Consider the following 16,826-nt stretch of genomic DNA (forward strand, 5'->3'; position numbering starts at 1 on the left):
CTCCTGGTGTTTTCCCGGGGTTGTCCTATCCTAGGCCAGCGTTTCCTATTTGTTCTTCTGCCATTTGGCTCAAATAGCTGGCCACTGGACCGAATACTGTGTGCATTTGGGATAGTGTTTATTTATTGGGCAATTTCTTTAGAGAAATATCTCAGTTCGCTCACAATAGGGCCAAGAAAGCATGCAGTTTGTATAAAGTAAGAAATATGTTTACTAGCGACCCACAAATTTCTAAGAAGCCAAATGTGAAACTAAATTTTCTTGCCTCATCTCAATATTTAGTCCCACTTATAACAGCTCTTAAGTTATTTTAGGCGTGCTTTATCATCTCTGTGTAGCATCTTATGAAAGGTTTCAGGAGAAAAGCATCCAAATTAGAACTATTTTATGTGATAGTATAATTGTAATATCTTTAAATCCCTGTAGAGGACATATGGACTCATCTCTAGAGCATTATAGAGTGTTAGAATGTAGAACTTATTTATCCAGTGGGGTCTTTAGACTGTGAGGTCTGAAGTCATTTCAACAGAATCGATAGTTCTGTGAATTACCTGTATATCCCAATTCAGTTCTCTTGGGAGTGAAGGACAGGATTTTGGAATCTTGGAGATTAGAGTTTTCCCCGCCCCCCTAATTCCTAACCCTAAAGAATATTTAATGAAATGTTTCTTAATTTCATTATTTAGTGATAACTGCTGTTAACATTTTGGTATATGTTCTTTAAGTGCATGTATATGGGCATGTGCCCACAGACAGACACACATATAGATTAATGAGATCATATTATTTATTCTGCTTTGTAGCTTCTCTTTTTCATTTAGAAATAGATTATGCATCGTCCCCCTATGTTAATAAACTTGTTTTATTTCATGAAGTTTAATACTTAAAAGAATTTTTCTAGGATTATACCATGATTAACATAGGAGCTCAGAGCATTTTTAAATAGAAGTTTTTTTTTTAAAAAAATCTTTATTTTAGATACATTTTTACATGTTGACTTAGTTTCAAATAATGTTTTTCTATCTTAGGTCACATTAGAAAATAAACTAATTTGTTTCTATATGTTGCATTTTGTAACATTTTTAGACCAAAGCACCCTTTGGAAACCATGGAGAATATCCATCTCCTTCTTTTCAAAGAGGCCAAGCTCTCCTGTATAGGTAATCCTTTTTAAAGACCCTAGAAAAGATCAATAGGGCAATTAGTAATTTTTTTTCTTAGTTAGGAAAAAAAGTTGTGTCTCCATTCAATTCCCATGCCATGACAAGCCTTGTGTCTTAAATTATTCTGCCTGCCTTTGTGTGATGCTTAGTCCATTGGTGAAATTCCCAGAGTCATTTTCCAAAAAAGTTGAGGTGCATACCTATCTTGGCATCTCTTTCTGAGTTTCTTCACCCCTTGTTTTGGGTTTTCCAATCTGTTACTATAGAACTCACTCCTGTCCCTTTTGTTGACAGGTTGCCAGGATACCTCCAGGCAACAAAGGCTGGGGTTCCTGTTCCAGGCAGCCAGCCTCACATATTGCAGAAACTCCCAGAAGAGGGGATGTGAATCCTAGAGCTCCCAGCTATTCTGCTCCTGTTGCCACCAGCTTCCCTGCTGAGGGGTTCAGCAGGCTATGACAAAACCAAAATAGAAAGATAAAGAACAAACATTATAAGGTGAGCCTCTCAGAAGGTGTGTTCTTTCTCTATTGTCTGGTAGCTAATAGGTCTCAAATTTTGCCTGTCAACTAGCAACATTAACCTTGCTCTTTTCCACTTGCTTCTCACCAGTGTGTAGTAAATAGTCCCTTGCTATAGAAAAGGAATCCAAAGAAAAGTAATCAGTCCTTAAGTAAAAAACTTCAAGTATTACTAAACAAATTAACAAATATTTTACTTCATTAGATGATTTTAGCAATAATGTGAAGTATGGGTTAAATATTTCAATGACGAGAGAGAATCAAATTCCATTTAAAAGGATGATTTTTAAAATGTACTTTAAAGAAAAGTAGATAAAATCTATTTTAACATTAATTCAGAATTATGTGTTTTTAAGCCAGATTATCCATGAACAAAAAGGGGTGAAAAAGGATATAGTTATTCAATTGACTTGGTAGATTTTTTTTTTTTAACTGAGATAAAATTCACCTGGAGTGAAATATAACTGATCCTAAGTTCTTGAATTCAAGTTCCTAAAAATCAGTAAGTTTGATACGTTTTTACAGCCGTGTAAACCATCACCTTAATCAAGGCATAGGGCATGTTGATCACCCAGAAATTTTCCTTTCATCCCTTCCAGTCAGTCTTCCCTCCATGGGCAGCCACTCTTCTGATTTCAATTATGAGAGAATGATTTGGCTATTTGTGAATTTTATATGGGTAGAATCGTACAATATGTATTCTTGTATCTGACTTTCTTGGCTCAGAATGCTTTTAAGATTCTTCCTATGGCTGTAAATATTATTAGTTCATTTCCTATAATAGGTATTATTGCTTTATAGATTTATTCCATGTCCGCTTATCTATTTTCCTCTTGATTGATATTTGTCAATCAGTTTTGGTCTCCTATAACTAAAGCTGCTATAAACATTTTTGCATAAGACTTTTGGTGGACATATGTTTTTGTTTATCTTGGCTTCAGAGGTAGACTAAAACTGATGGATGATAGGATAGATATATGTTTAACTTACTGAGGGGTATGAAATAATATGTCACTGTGGTTATAATTTGCATTTCCTTTATCACTCGTGAAGTTAAGTATTTTTACACAAACTCATTGAAGATTTGTTTCTCTTTTTTGTTAGTTATCTATTCTATCTTGCCCATTTAAAATGTTTTTTTCTTTATATCATCTTTATTAATATATAATTCACATATAATAAAACTCACCCATTTTAAGTACACAGTTTGATGAGTTTTGGTGATTACATCTGCTTTACCACCAATGATGCAATATAAGAACATGACCATTAACCTTTGTAGTTCATTCTCTACCCACCTACCCAGCAAGTGATCACTGATCTGTCACCTCCAGATTAGCTTTTCCTGTTACAGAAATTCATATAAATGAAATAATTGTGTTCTCTTTTGCATCTGACTTCTTTTATTCAATATAATATTTTGAAAGAGATCCATATCATTGTGTATAATTTGCTCATTTTTATTGTGGAGTAATATTCTATTCTGTGAATGTGCCATAATTGGTTTATCCATTTAGTTGTTAATGTATTTTTATCTTGGTTCCAGTTTTTCACTGTTAAGAATAAAAGCTGTCATGAACATTTATATATGTTCTCTTTGTGGACATCTATTTTCACTTCTCTTAAATAATTACTTAGGGTTAGAATGTCCATGTCATCAGGTAGGTATAGATTTAATTTTATGAAAAACTGCCAAATGGTTCTCCAGAGGGGGTATAATATTTCACACTCCCACCAGGCATATATGGAAGTTTCGGTTTTTTCAGATCCTAACACTTGCTATTGGCAATTTTTGTTGTTGTTGTTGTTGTTGTCTTTTTGCCTTTTCTAGGGCCGCTTACCGCAGCATATGGAGGTTCCCAGGCTAGGGATCTAATCGGAGCTGTAGTCACTGGCCTATGCCAGAGCCCCAGCAACACGGAATCTGAGCCTTGTCTGCAAACTACACCACAGCTCATGGCAATGCCGCATCCTTAACCCACTCAGCAAGGCCAGGGACTGAACCCGCAACCTCATGGTTCCTAGTTGGATTTGTTAACCACTGCACCATGATGGGAACTCCACTATTGGCAGTTTTTAAAATTTTAAGCCATTCTAGTGGGTGTATAGTGGTATCTCTGTGGTTTTAATTTGCATTTTCCTGATGAATAACAATGAATTATATTTATTATTATTTAATGAGATTATTGATATTTTATACATTTTCTGTTGTGAATAACCTACTCAAACTTTTGCCAGTATTAAGCAAAGCATTTTGGATTGCTTGCCATATATGTATCAATATATGTATTGCAAATATTTCTTCCCAATTTATGGTTTACCTTTTAATTTTCCTTTTTTTTTTTTTTTTTTTTTGTCTGTTGTTGTTGTTGTTGTTGTTGCTATTTCTTGGGCCGCTCCCGCGGCATATGGAGGTTCCCAGGCTAGGGGTTGAATCGGAGCTGTAGCCACCGGCCTACACCACAGCCACAGCAACGCGGGATCCGAGCCGCATCTGCAACCTCCACCACAGCTCACGGCAACGCGGGATTGTTAACCCACTGAGCAAGGGCAGGGACCGAACCCGCAACCTCATGGTTCCTAGTCGGATTCGTTAACCACTGCGCCACGATGGGAACTCCTTAATTTTCTTAATGATGTTTTTTAAGAACAGAACTTTCTAATTTGTATGAAGTAAAATTTTAAATTCTTTTACTTCTATGTTTGGTGCTTTTGTGTTTTGTCTAAGAAATCTTTGTAAATGTCGTGGTCATAAATTATTTTCCTATACGTTCTTCTAGAGGCTTTATCGTTTAGTTTTTACATTTAGTTCTGTGATCCATCTTGAGTTAATATTTGTTTTTGGTGAAAGCAGAGAGTTAATATTAACTTTTCTGCTACATGAATCCAGTTGTTTCACCATCATTTGTTTAAAAGATTTTCCTCTGTTGAATTACCTTGGCATCTTTACCAAAAATGAATTGACCATATATTTCTGGACTCTTTTCTGATACATTAATCTGTTTATTTGCCTTTATTGGCATTATTAGTTTTTAATAAGTCAGCTCATTTTGGCTTGTATGAGATGAAGCAAGTTTCCAGAATAGATGTGCAAGTTGGGTCCTTCCATGACTGCTTGCCAGTGAAACCATGCACAAGAGGTTGAATCAGGTTGGGCATTCTTGCTTGTATGTTGTTCAAATTGTTCTCTAGGTAGTAATCTGATTTAAAGTGATTCTATAATAAGTAAAAGTCAGAAGTACACAGGTATAAATTTATTCAAGAATGAAAATCCCAGTAAAGGGATGAATTTTTCAAAACTATTTATACAGAGTAGAGTTTTAACTTACTTTTCATTCATTCATTCATTCAGAATTTTATTGAATGTCTTCTGTATTCCAGACACTGTTGTAGACAGGGAAAGAGGAGAGAAAACTCCTCTCATAATTTCTGCAAGGAAACAGTACTTATAATCTCCACTCAATTGTGTATTTAACAATGTATTTTTCACAATTACAGAGAAAAAAACCCTAGGCCTGGTAAAATAAGCATCTGCTTAAATATTTTTATGCATTCCTATGAATTGACATAAAATTATCAGTGAACTAAAATGTTTACTAAGGAAAAATATTTCCTCAGGCTTTCCAGATTTGCTATCATTGTCATAAAATAGCCATTTCTTTTGAGCCTGAGAATGTAAACTGTCGCTTCTGTCAGTTGCATTTTCCAGCTTATCTTACAAATTGGATCTTATATGTTATATGTAAGAGAAATTTGTTCACAAACTGGACCTTGATATGTCTGTTTCTTCTCTGGGTCCATATAATTTAAATGAATATTATTTTATTATTTTAAATAATTTCCCCAAACTCTCTGGTGGATGAAATATTTTCAGTATATGCAATTCATGAAATAAGTTGTAAGGAGAGAAGAATGTGAATGATTCCAGAACACCCTCCCTAAAGAAGCAGTAGAGATTCCTGTGGAATCTTAAAAACATAGTAGAAGCATTTTCTAAATATTATAGTACACAAGTACAGCAAGAGGCATACACAATGTCAGGGGCAACAGGAAGGGAAAATGTAAAGGATGCAAGTTGTTAATAGGTTAAAAGTGATGACAAATTGCAAATAGAATGTCCAGAATGCAATGCAGCTGAACATTTACTTCCGAGAAGACTCTTAAGAGGAGGCGAGTGGAGTTCTCTGCAAGCAAAAAACTTGGTAGGATTCTGGTTGCTTTGAGCGCTATCTTGTAAATTCACATTGATTAATAATTGGATGTTTCACCATTAAAATAAAATGGAGTCTTCATTTGTATGCTCTAATTTAGGGGTTAGGAAACTTTTCCTGTAAATGGCCATATAGTATATAATTTAGGTCTGATAGGCCATATACTCTGTCGTGTAAGGCAGAAGCAGTCAAAGACAAATACATAAATGAATAAGTATGGCTCTGTTCCAGTGACACTTTATTTACAAAACAAGGTTTAGCCTCAGCAGTAGTTTGTCAATCCTTGCTATAATCTTCAAGGAATTCTGATTAAATATCTTCCAAAATTATACACCGACATTTAAAGAACTGTGGCCTTGAAACTGCTCTTCCTCTGAGTGCACAGTACTTTGGGGACTCTCTTCAGAAGAAACATAACTTCTAAGGAGAATTAAACTTTGAAAGTCATCTGCACTCAGAACACATGTAGTCAAGGAGATGATATATGAATAATCTCAGTTCAGAAAAGCCTAACTCTGTGATTTTCCTTCCTTCAGTTTTCTACCTAGTCTTATAGCACCAGACCCAGTGCATATGTCTGCTTAGTCATGAGGCCATCTGTGGTATGTTTGTCTAGCTCTGTTCTGGGGGAGTTCCTTGCCATAGATGCTGGTTGCTCATTACTTGATAAACAGTCTTTACCATGAGATACCAGGCTTGACCCAGTATATAGTTTTTGGCTGGATTCTCATTTCTCTTGGGTTTGGTATGTGGACAGTCTTCCCTCAGTATCCTTGGGCAACTGGTTCCCAGACCCCCTGTGGCTAACAAAATCCATGGATGCTCAAGTCCCTTATACAAAACGGTATCATCTTTGCATAGGACCTATGCATACATCCTCTCATATGTTTTTAAATCATCTCTAGATTGCTTGCAATACCTAACACAAAGTAAACGCTGCATAAATTATTGTAAATACAAGGTAAACTCTATGTAAATAATTTCTAGTGTGCAGCAAATTCAAGTTTTTCTCTTTGAAACTTACTGGACTTTAAAAAATATTTAAATATCTGGTATCTCTTTGCTCAGTGTTTCCTGTAAGTTATCCATCTTTGCCTCCAGTTTATTTCCAATGTCTTGCATCATCTTCAGCATCAACAGTCTAAAGTCTTTTTCCTGGAGGCTGAGAATCTCCTCATTGCTTAGCTGATTTTCTGGGGTTTTTCCTTTCTCCCTCATCTGAGTTATAGTTCTCTGTCTTTTCATTTTTATAGGTTTTTGGTGTGGTGACCTTTTTACAGATAATAGAGTTGTAGCCTCTCTTACTTCTGGTGTCTTCCCCCGCTTGTGGCTGAGATTGGTATGGGGGCTTGCTGTAGGCTTCCTCATGGGAGGGGCTGATGCCTGCTCACTGGTAGATGTAGCTGATTCCAGTCCCTCTGGTGGGTGGGACTTAGTCTCTGGATGGGATTAGAGGCAACTGTGTGCCTGAGGGGTCTTTAGGCAGCTTGTTTACTGAGGGGTGGGGCTGTGATCCCACCTGGATTGTTGTTTGCCCTGGGGCTTCTCAGCCCTGACTGATGGGTGGGGCTAGATTTTCCCAAAGTGGCCACCTCCGAGTATTCCCGAGAGCTTTGCTTCCAATGTCCTTCCCTCACAACAAGCCACATTCAGGATGTCCTCCAAGTACTGCAGTCAGGTTTGACTCAGATTCCCATGGGGACTCTGCTTTGCCTTGGGACCCAATGCACGTGAATGTCTGTGTGCACCTTTTAAGAATGGGGTCTCCCCACCCCACCCCATCCTGTGGAGCTCCTGTGCACAAGCCCCACTGGCCTTCAATGCCAGATGCTCCAGGGGCTCTTTCTCCCAGTGCCAGATCCCCACACATGGGAGTTTAATGTGGGGCTCAGAACTCTCACTCCTGTAGGTGAGTCTCTGTGAACCAGTTAGTTTCCAGTCTGTGGGGCTTCCCACCCGGGAGGTTATATTGTGTAATCACACCTCCTACCTCATGATGTGGCCTCCTCTTTGTCTTCTGGAGTAGGATATCTTTTTTAAGGTTTCTGGTCCATTTGGTTGAAGACTGCTCAGCCTTTAGTTGTGAATTTTGCTGTTTTTAGGAGAGAAGTTGCGCTCCAGTCCTTCTATTCCGCCATCTTAATCCCATCTCCTCCTTAAATATCTGATGTTTGTTGATTCTGCAGGTGCAAACCCCACAGATACAAAGTCCTGACTGGTCGTACTCCTAAATCTAGAATACTAATTCCTTGAGTTAGTAGTGTTAGGAGGATTTAAACAGGGTTAGATGTTCAGATATCCTTAAGACTTGAGAAAACACTATAAAATGAAGTTATAACCCTTTCTAAAAGTCCTTTTCTGTTTTTATTCCTCTACTTAAATAATGTGCATAATTTTTGTTTAAAAATTTAGTTTAAAATCAAACTAATCTCACTCAGCTCTTTCAACATTCAGCATATTTTGTCAGTGCCTACAATGCACCTGGCAGTGGCCTAGGTGCTGGGGATACAACTATGTAAAGAGAAAATGGGCCCCTAATGTTCTTGGAGGTTACATTCAAGTGAAAGAAACATATAAAACACATGTAAACAAACAAACAAGGTAAAAACATATTCTGTAAGTACTGGGAACAAAATAAACAGCAGTGTCATAACTGTGACGTAACTGTGATGGTGGTGACAGCAGTGATACATATGTGCTTGTGTGTGTTCACCTGTGTCTCTATGATGTATATGCATGTATGTGTACGTGTGTGCACACATGTCTGTGTAGACGCATTGTGTCTTGCGATTTTGTGTGTGTGTATGTTTTACAGAGAAACAAGGAAATTACTTGAGAAAGAGTAGTCTTTGCATTGATATTTAAACAGAGATCTGGAAAACGAAATGAGAAAGCTGTGTAAATAATGGGGAAAGATTCTAGGCAGTGGCAAGAGTATGTTCAAAGCCCCTTTCCACTCTCTCTCAAACCTACCCTGGAATGAGAGCAAGTTTGGTTTATTTGAGAAACCAAGAGTTGTGAACGTGGTTAAAGCACAGTACCCATGGGAGAGAGTCAAGGGAGATCAAAGCAGAGGCTTAGGGAGGGACCACATTATAGGGGACTTTCATGGTCAAGAGTTTGGACTTTGAGAATAGTGCAGCAATCACAGAACATTTAATAAGGGAAGGATTAGGATTTGTTTTATAATTTAAGTAGTTGAATGTAACTACTCTGAAAAAAGAAGGATTAGAAGGAGGGCGGGCATGGTTATTCACTCACTATACCTGTAACAACATGTGGATGGTGAGGCCCATCCACTCACCTGCACGGCAAGAAAAACATTCAGGAGGAATAACCAGCGACATCAGTGACAAAGGTGAAAATGTTTATATGTGAATGAATATAGTATCACAAGAGGTTATCCAATTTCAATGGAAGAATGGAGACAGGAGTGAAAGAATATGGGCAGGGAGGAGCATTAAGACCCAGAAAGCAGAAGAGGACAGGAGAGGAGAAAGTGAGCAGAAAGAAAGTATAAGAAGATGACTAGTATAAGTAAGATGTTTACTTTTCTGTCAAATTATTGTAGGCGATCATATGGGGCCAAAAATTCTAAATATTTTTTAGTTTGTCTACAAGCCCCTTTTACTTTTTCTTTTGCTCTCCTTTCCTGACCCCACTTCTCCCACGCAAGCCCACAGTAAGATCCAGAACCTAGTTGATGAACTGTGGCAAAGGAAGATACCTTCATTATCGTTTCACCTGCCTTGACCAACACTATGACTTCTCCCACGTCAAAAGATGTGGTTAAGGTTATTTTGGTACAATTGCTGTGACACGAATAAATAACAAAATGAAAAGTACTGAAGATTGGCAATAGGAACAATACGTGAGTGGAGAAAGACTCAGAATTCAATGTCCTTATTAGTACAATCTGACCTCGTTACAATCCAGCACATCATTACCCAATAAATGCTAGATGAACTGGCATGCTGGCATGGATTTGTTGCCAAATGAAGATTGGAAATGATTACCAATCTATTCTCTTGAACTAGAAGGAATATGGAGAGAAATGTGTGGAGGTGTGTGTGTATCTGTGTGTTTGCGTGTGAGCAACTGGAAGCAGAGTGCTCACTGAAGTGATAATAAATATAACTAATAAGATTCCAGCCTCTTGTTAAGCAAGTCTGTTATGTTCATTGAAAGGATGGAAATACATATACTTACTTTGTGAAAAATTATTTATGACTCATCTTAAAATCAGAAATGTGTAGTAAAAAAAATAGTTTTTATATTATTTGAATCAATTCATGGCATTTCCTCACAAAAATACCAGATGATTTTGCAACATTAAAATAGAATAAATTTTGGATTGCTTTATCTGTTCAGTTCCAAGTAAACCATTTTATATATGAAACACATGACATTTCGGTCAACAAAAATTAAAACCACATTTTCCTCTTCAGTTAGCCTATCTCAAATACCATGTCAAGGAGAGTTTGATTATTTTAACTCTTGGGGTATTTATAGGTGACAAGAAGTTTCCAAATAAACTTTTCAGCGGAGATTCCCAGAAAAAGCTTATTAATAAGTAGTACAGGAATAGTCTTCTAGCTGTAATTACTGAAATGGACACTATCCATTGTTGGACTAAATAAAGTTGTTGTAATTCACCAACAATGTAACAGTCTTTAGTGTAACTGAATCTGTTTCAATCTTAATTTTGTAACTGGAATTTTGTAATTAACCAAAAAAGATAAAGTTTTAGCCTAAAATTGTGTCATCCTTCCACATGGTATTTTAAAAGACATTAAAATCTATGCATTTTCAAGTATTGATTTCATAATGCCTTGAGATGTTTCAGCCTATTCTATTTTTCACATATACTTGGTGGTATTGTAAGATTCCAGTATTTGAAAAATTAGAAAACTAGAAAAACTGTGAGCAAATAAATGAAAACCAGCTTACAACACCTAAATGGAAGCTTAAGAAGGCAACTGTGAGAAAAGAACAGTGAATAGAAAAAGCAGAAATAAGAAATTTTTAAAGCACACTGAAAGCAAATGAGAACTTACTACATGCATCTCATCTGCAGTTTCCCATTAGGGGATCCAGGATAATGAAATAATTCTTAAGATAGACTAAAAGCCTTTTTAGTCACCTTAGGAGTTATTTGCCATCTCTGTCTTTGAACAGAGTAGCCTTTGTAGATGGGACTTCTAGGTCTAAAGGGACAGGAAAGGTGAAGGAGGAGAATGAAAGGAAGAGGATGCTCATGGTGAGTGTTGTTGGTATCCCATGGACCTAGGCTGAAGGAATTCTCTGAAAAGTTCACTTGGAAGCTGGGCTAACCACAAACCTTCACAGAAAACCCACATAGGAAAAGAGCTATACTAGATTCTGGAATTGGGCACCCTAGGATCTGTCCATCTGTCCTAGATGAAGATAGTAGAATGACATAATTCAAATATTACCGTAGTAATAGTGCAGTAGTTGCACCCATGAGGGAAAGGCTAGGACCATCACTGAAGCATTGGTATTACTAAGAATCAGATTGCTTTTTTCAAAAAAGACTCCTTACTTTGATAAAAAGATATACCTCTGTTTCTTTAAATGACTGGAGTAGAAATCTTTTTATCTGTAGCAACATACAATTCTAACAAATATGTAGATACTAGATATGTATGTGGAGTAAACATATTGTAATAGTTAGCCTGATAACTCACAGATGAAAAGATTGGGTTATTTGAAATATCTCTAATGAATAAGGTGGTCGTGGTAATGGGAACTCAGAAACATTGTCACTAAATATCTGTTCTGAACTCCACTGCCAGAAGCAGCATTCTGGGCTGAAGGAATTATTTAAATATCCAGTTCTACCCAAGCCTTTTAATGTACTCAAACAGTAGGGAATTTATTACAAGAATATGGGAACACTGGGGAATCAAACAACCAGCCTCAGGAAGTGCAAGAACTACCTGTTCTGAGAGAATTCTGGGCCAAAGAGTTGAGTGGACTTTGTTCCTGGAGCAAACACCAAAATAATAGATAATTTTCATAATAGCTTCAAAATTCTAGAGGAAATTCAGAGCTTCTCAACCAAGTTCTTTTTATTTCTGTTGAATAAGTGTTAATAATCAGGTATTATCCCCGTTGGGTTTTCAGCCCTTTACTCAGTATATCTCTATCTTAAGTTGTTTCATAAGTCTGGATAGAACTAGAGACCCCACCTTGCTTTCCTTAGAGATGAAGAAAGAGGCCCATCCACAGTCAAGCTCTGCAAGCCTGAGCTGGTCACTGCTTTTACACCCGTGAGGTGGCCTCCTTCTTCTTTCATACCGGACATCACTGACAATCGGTAATATCTGAATATAATTTCTCATTTTTGATGTGACAAAGCCTTCTTACCTTCTCTAATAAGATTATCACAAAGTTCCAGGACTGCAGATACTCTCTAGACATAGTGCAAGATATAAAGACTAAAGAACATCATATGTCTTTTGCATCTGAGTAGCAGTGACAAGCCCTCATGGAGCCTCACCTGAGAGCCCCCAACATTAGCCTCTTCCGGTGCTCTCCTTTGTTTCACCCACAGCCACTCAATCTTCTATTCCGTCTTCTTTTTAAATTTTTAAAAAATTGAAATGTGGTGAATTTACAATGTTGTGTTTGTTTCAGGAGTTCATCAAAGTGATTTAGTTATATAATATATATATATATATTTATACATACACATGTGTATTCTTTAAAAATTTTTGCCTATTATAGGCTATTACAAGATTTTTAATATAGTTCCCTATGCCATACAGTAGGCCCTTGTTGGTTATTTTTTTATATATAGGAGTGTGTATGTGTTAATCCCAAACTCATAATTTATTTCCCCCCCCATCCTTTCCCCTTTGGTAACCATAAGTTTTTTGTTTTTTGTTTTTTTCTTTTTAGGGCCTTACCTGCAGCATATGGAAGTCCCCAGACTAGGGCTCGAATTGGAGCTGCCACTGCCAGACTACACCACAACCACAGCAACATGGGATCTGAGCTTCAGATTTACACTATAGCTTGTGACATCGCCAGATCCTTAACCCACTGAGCGAGGCCAGGGATCAAGCCTGCATTCTCACGGATACTAGTCAGGTTCTTAACTTGATGAGCCACAGTGGGAACTGTACCATAAGTTTGTTTTCTATGTCTGTGAGTCTGTTTCTGTTTTGTAAATAAGTTCATTGTTTCATTTTTTTTTTAGCTTCCACATGTAAGCTAAAAATTATAATACTTGTCTTTCTCTGTCTGGCTTACCTCACTTAGTATGATAATCTCTAGGTTCATCCATCTTGCTGAAAATGGCTTTATTTCGTTCTTTTTTATGGCTGAGTAATATTCTATTGTGAATATATACCACATCTTCTTTATCCATTCATCTGTTGTTTCCATGTCTTGATTGTTATAAATAGTGCTGCTATGAATATTGGGGTGCATGTATCTTTTTATATTAGAGCTTTCTCTGGGTATATGCTTAGGAGTGGAATTGCAGGATCACATGGTAACTCTATATTTAGTTTTTTAAGGAACCTCCATTCTGTTTTCCAAAGTAGCTGCACCAACTTATGTTCCCACTAGCACAGAAGTGTTCGTTTTTCTTCCCATCCTCTCCAACATTTATTACTTGTAGACTTTTTCATGATCATCATTGTGACCAGTGTGAAGTGATTGTAGTTTTGATGTGTAGTAATCATATTGAACATCTTTTCATGTGCCCGGTGGCCATCTGTATGTCTTCTTTGGAGAAATGTATGTTTAGGTCTTCTGTATATTCTGTTTCTCATGCTTAACTTATTTATTCTGATGTTTCATGGTGCTGCTCAACTTCACAACTCATTCTCAGTGTCCTCTCTGTTTTAGCAACCATTACTATTACCCTTCCAAAGAGAAGAATTATAATTGGGCCAGTTCATCTGTTTATGTTAGGTCATGTCGTAGACTATAGATGAGCCTACAATGGATAGCCTTTGTGACCAGCTCGGATGCAATCAGCTAGGGTTTGGGGATTGAGCAATAGGCTAGAGAACATGAGTACCAGGCCCACCTCTCCTAAGTGGTGACAGGTTTCTTTAGGAGGGGCTAACAGTGTGACAAGCCACATGATTAAAATATTCCATACTGGTTTGATTTGATAATTTTAGAAAATGTACTCATATTTCTCATAACTTTTCAGAATTTTTTCCTTGTCAGGACTACAAGTCTTTTAATGAAATGTGAATAAAATGTGATTTTAATTAGCTTCATTATGAGAACTTTAGAATTCCTTAGACTGCTTTAGAAAAAAAGGATTTTAAAAATCTATGGTTAGTCTTCTAATTACTTTTTTCAGCCTGCTTATTTATGAAAATATGGGGAAGAAGACCTACTAAAACCATCTAATAACAATTATGATATCATACTTGCCTCCTACCAGACAGTGTGCTAAGCACTTTATATTACTTTTAATCCTTACAATATGGAGTTCCCGTCGTGGCGCAGTGGTTAACGAATCCGACTAGGAACCATGAGGTTGCGGGTTCGGTCCCTGCCCTTGCTCAGTGGGTTAACGATCCCGCGTTGCCGTGAGCTGTGGTGTAGGTTGCAGACGTGGCTCGGATCCCGCGTTGCTGTGGCTCTGGCGTAGGCCGGTGGCTACAGCTCCGATTCAACCCCTAGCCTGGGAACCTCCATATGCCGCGGGAGCGGCCCAAGAAATAGCAACAACAACAACAACAAAGACAAAAGACAAAAAACAAAAAACAAAAAAAATCCTTACAATAACCCTGCAAGATATTATCACCCTACCAAACATAAGGTGAAACTGAAGCACAGAGAGGTGACATAGCCCAGGATTCTATAGCTGACATGCATTTTGGAGCTACTGTTTGAACTAGATCCAAGTTTACAGGAAGGACATGCAAAAGTACTTTAAAGTGGAGACTAAGAGAGTACTATTTAATTCTTGGCTATAAGCTACATTTTCTGCTTTTTCTTAGCAAATTAGACTCTACTAGTGTATTTGAGTTTTCTCAATTTGGACTTTACTTCCCAGATGTGATGATGTAATCTTGATTAAGATATGAATGATCTGAGCCCATAACCCACAGAAGGGGGAATGGGAATTGATTTAGCATCCAAAGGGAAGATGCTACTGAAAATCAATACTTTCATTCTTTAAGTTCTGTCTAAATACAACAAAATTCTACAGCAGAAAGTTCGCTTTCTAGTCCAGAAGTATTTGTCAAGGTTTTTAGCAAAAGTGTTTAGACATATGTCAGCTACTAATAACGTAAGATGGGACACGGAGGCAACATTGAACCAACATTAAACGAAATTTCAGGATTGGAAGAAACATATAAGTATGGCTTTGTATAGTATACATAGTCTCAAGAAGTTAGGTACAAATTACATTTTGTAAATCAGAGGGATCTATCTTCCTACTAAAAGTTTTGTTTTAGAGTAAACTCTACAATGGATCTTTTTAGGAAGCCAGAGAACTTCCTTGACCTCATCTTTAAATCTTAAATATTGATACTTTCCAGATTTCCTTATTCATGATCTTTTTAAAATTGTGTGTTATATATGAAAGAAAATCTATAAAAGTTCTCCATTTCCTATAGGGATATCAGAATTCTTGATATTAGTTATAAGGCTTTTCATAATTTGTTCCCAACTTCCCCCCCCCAGTTACTTATATTAATTAGTCACCATTATTTTCCCTCTTTCATTTCACCCAGTACCCTTCTGACTACCCATCTACACACACACACACACACACACACACACACATATATCCATCTACAAACTCATGTATATACATATCCACTTAGAGTTCCCACTGTGGTCATATCCATCAACACACTCAGACCCACACACCTACATTTCTACACACTCACACTCATCTGCTCACATTGTCAACCCACACCCCAGTCACTGACACCCATCTCCACACACACACACATTCACTTACATCTATACACATACCACATCTGACAATTCACACATCTATCTGTACCCTCACATCATAACCATCCAGTCACCATCTCCACGCACTCACACTCATACACATACCCATAATCCCACCTGTCTGCTTACATTGGTCCTCCCAGACCCACCAAATAATAGTCATCTACACACCCATATTCACACACACACACATGTTCCTCCATCCACATACTCATCTACTCACATCCATCTGTTCACACCTAATTACATCCCCGTACCCATTCACTCGTACACATACCCACCTACTCATAAGCATACACACACTCACACCCCTCCTCCACAAACCCCCTCCACCACACACACCATACACACCTATCCTTCTTGCCACAAACCAAGTCTCACAATTTTTCGAGCATATCATGCTCTTTTAGATCCCCAGGTCTTTGTATGTGTTACTCTCTCAACTGGAAACATTTTTCCTCTTCTCTCCCCATCTAACTTCTGTTATCTTTCAAGCACCACCTCAAATGACTTTTTTTTTTTTTGCACACAAATGTTCATAATAGCTTAGTTTGTAAGAGCCAAACTATAATCAGCCCAATGTCCTTCAACAGATAATACAAAACATATATACCACAGAATACTGATCAAAACCTAAAAGCAGCTAATCGTTGATATATAAGAACTTGGATGAATCTCCAGAGAATTATGCAGAAAAAAATAATCCCAAAAGGTTATATTTTGTATGATTCCATTTATTAACATTTTGAAATGAAAATTTTGAGAAATAGAAGACAGATTAATGATTTCTGGCAAAAAGAGATGGGGACTTGAAGGGGAGAGTGGGAGGGATGAGGGTATAAAATGCAACATGAATAAAATGCAAGGATACTTGTGTTCAAACTATTCAGTATCTTGACTACAGTGGTGCATATGAACACACATGGTAAAATTGTATAGAGCTTAATATACACACACATGTGGAT

General features: G+C 37.2%; 1 protein-coding gene across 2 annotated transcripts in view; it reads left to right on the plus strand.

Moving 5' to 3' along the window:
• Window positions 1-1,471: 1,471 nt before the first annotated feature.
• Window positions 1,472-16,826, plus strand: part of LOC125126265 (zinc finger protein 474-like) — a 55,037-nt gene continuing 39,682 nt past the window's right edge. For both annotated transcript variants that reach the window (XM_047778495.1, XM_047778494.1), the window contains exon 1: window positions 1,472-1,661. The gene's annotated coding sequence lies outside the window, so the exon portion shown is untranslated. The remainder of the gene's footprint in view (window positions 1,662-16,826) is intronic.

This window comes from Phacochoerus africanus, chromosome 4 (assembly GCF_016906955.1).
Source record: "Phacochoerus africanus isolate WHEZ1 chromosome 4, ROS_Pafr_v1, whole genome shotgun sequence".
Classification (NCBI taxonomy): domain Eukaryota; kingdom Metazoa; phylum Chordata; class Mammalia; order Artiodactyla; family Suidae; genus Phacochoerus; species Phacochoerus africanus.